Below are 3,899 nucleotides of genomic sequence, written 5' to 3'. Positions count from 1 at the left end.
TTTGCTGGTCTCAGGTCAGTCTAAGCCCTCTCTCCGCGGATGCGGCGGGCCAGCTGGATGTCCTTGGGCATGATGGTGACCCTCTTTGCTTGGTTCATCTTACTGGGGGGCAGCTACATGGATGTCGGTGCAGTCCACAATCATTGTGCAGTTGAAGGCAGAATGAATTTATTATTGACTCCGAATGAAGCACAACTTCATGTCATACAATACAATGACTTTATTTGTAATTGTGTAAAAAAATATGAGCATTGATTAGCAAGCAGGACCTGCAGGAACAGAGAATGGTGATGGATGGAGCTGGGAAGAGAGAAGAATAAAGAAAACAGATCAACTTTATTATCGGATATTAAAAATTCTATTTCAAAACAAGTTGCCGCTCCTACAGTTTTCTAGTGTGTAAAGATGATTTCACATGACCTATGCAAAATATCACACTCAATACATGTGTGTCTCTGGGGGGTGCATTGTGCCTTTGATGTATATAAATAATATACCATAACCAAATACTATTACGTACAGTGGAAATCAGGTTGCCAGAGCAGGTCAGTGTGCATGTTCCTCAACGTCTCAGCAGTTACAGGTGAGGTAAAGAAAATAAAAGAGAAAAAGGTCAGTAACAACACTTTAAAGCAGTGGTCCCCAAACTAAGGCCCGCCTCCACATTTGGCCCGGCCCCCTGAACAATACCAGAGATGCATTATGATTTTTAAATTTTTTTTTTTTTTTTTTCAGTCTGGCCACGCGAATCCTAGACTAGCCCCTGTCAAAATGTTGTGACCTGCTCTATCGAAATCAGTCGCATTGACCCGAAGACACCTTTTGAGTTGTATACACTGTTGGAAAGAGGATATTCCTAGCTTTCTCATGAGATCAGGATTGTTTTTGTACTTCAAATATTAAGCGAAATATGTCACATTATATAATGACTGTCACAGAGTCATCATTTTGAGAAAAAGGCCTTCAAAGTTGTCTCTTCTCTGGAATACATCGATCTGATTATTAGCGGAGCAAATGATCAAAATACTACCGAGGGAAGATATTTTCGTTTGGAGGGGAAGCTCGCGAGTGTGTGTGTGTGTGTGTGTCATTTTGCGTTTGTGTGTATTGTGTTTGTTTCCCGGGGAAAACACTCACGATAAACACCGGCTGTTGTTATGCCTGCCGTTCTCCGCTTGTAATTATGCCGAAGCTTCAAAGTTGTATTTATCATCTGAATTTGCCGAAACAAGTTTAATATTCTGAAAGCCAAGACTTTGTTTAATTGGAATCAGATGAAAACAAACTGTAATGGACCCTGCAGTGTTATCTATGATTACTATACTCTTACATTCATAATTTCAGCGGAGTGAGGGGGGGGGGGGGGGGGGGGGCGGCGCTGCGGAAGAGCAGATTGCGAGTGAGAAATAAATAAATTGGAAATAAAAGTTTCATATTCTGAAAGCCAAGACTTTGTTTGTTTAAAATCAAACAAAACACCCGAACCCCGAAACATTTTTTTTTTTTACGTAAATCCACGTTTATTTTGAGAGATTCTGCTCTGACAACTAAGCTCAACTTTTACCTGTTAAGATTGTGCACGGCACAACAGAAAGTTACAGTAATTTTCAATGGACTTTTTTTCTGTGAAGAACCCAGAGAGGGTTATTTGGTTATTATTTATTTCATAAATAGTGTTATTTATTTCATTAATAGTGTTATTATTTATTTCCTGACTTTTTGTCTGTGAAGATCCCGGAAAGGGTTATTAATATTTGGTTATGTGTGGCTTTCTAGAAAACAATAAATGTTTACGTTTAGACACCCATGCGATCGTCACACTTTTTCTGTTACAAACTGACCCGGCCCCCATCAGAGAAGGGAAAAGTTATGTGGCCCTCACAGGAAAAAGTTTGGGGACCCCTGCTTTAAAGTAACAACACTTTGAATAATTATCTCTTCTAACAATTTTCTCTCAATAAGCACACAACGACTGTCTTTCCAACAAACAGATTGACTCACCCTCACTGTCATTACAATGAAACACGTCCAGAAGAATGTCATGCAAAGCTCCATGCCTGCCTTCGACTCTCCCTGAACTGCTTCCTTAGCATTGATTGATTGATTGAAAAGTTTATTAACAGCTTGAATATTGGGTACAGCTCAAAACATACAATTGTTAAGGGGATGCAGACCAGAGAAAGACTTTCGTCTTGTTTACATCAGGGTCCCCCATTTCCAATTCATCATGTCATTTAAGACATATAAGACATATTTGACATACAGATGGCTTATTTACAATTTACATACAGGTGGTTTTTTTACATACAGATTGCTTATTTACAATTTTCATTTTAGATTTCGTTCTAATACATCCTAACCGGACATTTAAGACATACCAAGTCTACAGATATACAGTTAGTAACAGAGTCTAAAATGCGAGTATATACATAGATGGGGGGGGGAAGCTGTCCATTGAACGACAGGTTGAGATTTGTAAATCTGCACCCGGTGGAGGCGCAGTAGGCTACTCTTCAAAAGTTTCACGAAATACTTACCATCATGTTTGGTTACTGTTTAACATTTTGGTTTACTTCATGTAATAAAATAATAACTTCATGGTAAGGCTACTAAAAATGACAAGGCTAAGTAATGTAATGCTAACTAACGTGCTCGCTACACGTCGCTACTAGCTAAGTAGCTAACTTGACTATGTTCCATGCACAACATGTATATTACCTATGATATTACCTGATATGTCTGATCCAGCGACTCCTGGTCCTTTCATCAGACGGGAAGATAGAACGAGCAAGTGGTATGATCACTTTTGTGATTACAACCTGGTACAAAGCACACAGGCATCTTGTAAAAGTGAACCAACCACTTGGAGCATTATCGCCTGTGACATCACTTACGCGACCCAGAATGGGATTTGGGATTTGTAGTCTTTCTAGTTGCGTATTTTTCATAGTCTTATATTTCAACAGTTTTACGACAAAATGTGACTTTTTTGACATGGAAATTATTGTTTAAGATTGACAAACATCATATGTGTAGTTCGTGGCACAATTCAAACGGGATCAAAAGATACGTTTTCTCTCTCCATTGAATTCAATGTATAATTTTTCGCTTCCGGGGTCCCATGGACCGGAAGTAGATGGGCGTGACTTCGCCTCTCTATTGCCGATAAAACTTTGGCTCTGATGCGGCTGTTTCTCTGGCTGCAGTCACCACTCTGTGTACACGAGCAATGTCCCGCCCACAGCGCTATCTGATAGGCTATTACTGAAGATTTTTCCGGGCGGGAGCCAGCCAGAGAGGCGGGACCTTCTCAGATTACAGGCAGGTGCGAAAGAACGCAGACACAGACTGAAGCAAGCAGCAGCGCTGAGCGGCAGAGCCATACATGTGTTAAACCGAAGTTCAATAAACATCCCAATCCCCTATGATGAAGTTGCAAAAACACCACGATCTTATGATCCAATTCTATCAGTTTCCCAGTTACACAGGGACGCGGGAAGTCAGTCAGAGTTGGGGGTTTGTGCACCGTCTCGCAGCGGAGTAACTGGTTGGTGGGGGGGGGGAATGCGAGTGGAGCCTCGCAGTTTTTCAGGTTGATATGTGGAGCTCATTAGCTAGCCAAATGTATATCGGTTCCAAATATCGGTTATCGGTCTCCTTGATTACTAATAATCGGTATCGGCCTTGAAAAAGCCATATCGGTCGATCCCTAGTTTATTTACCGCGATATTCGGTATATCGTTACATCCGTAGGAGACATTAGTTTAAATCATAACAATTGTGCAAGCAGGCAACCACTATGGCTTAGATAGAAAGGCAGGGTACACGTCTAGCCCACAACAATATAATATTGTATGCTGAGATTTCAGGCCTCTATAATTAATATAATATTGTTTTGA

This window comes from Gymnodraco acuticeps, unplaced genomic scaffold (genome assembly GCF_902827175.1).
Source record: "Gymnodraco acuticeps unplaced genomic scaffold, fGymAcu1.1, whole genome shotgun sequence".
Lineage (NCBI taxonomy): Eukaryota > Metazoa > Chordata > Actinopteri > Perciformes > Bathydraconidae > Gymnodraco > Gymnodraco acuticeps.
Note: the sequence above shows the minus strand (reverse complement) of the source record.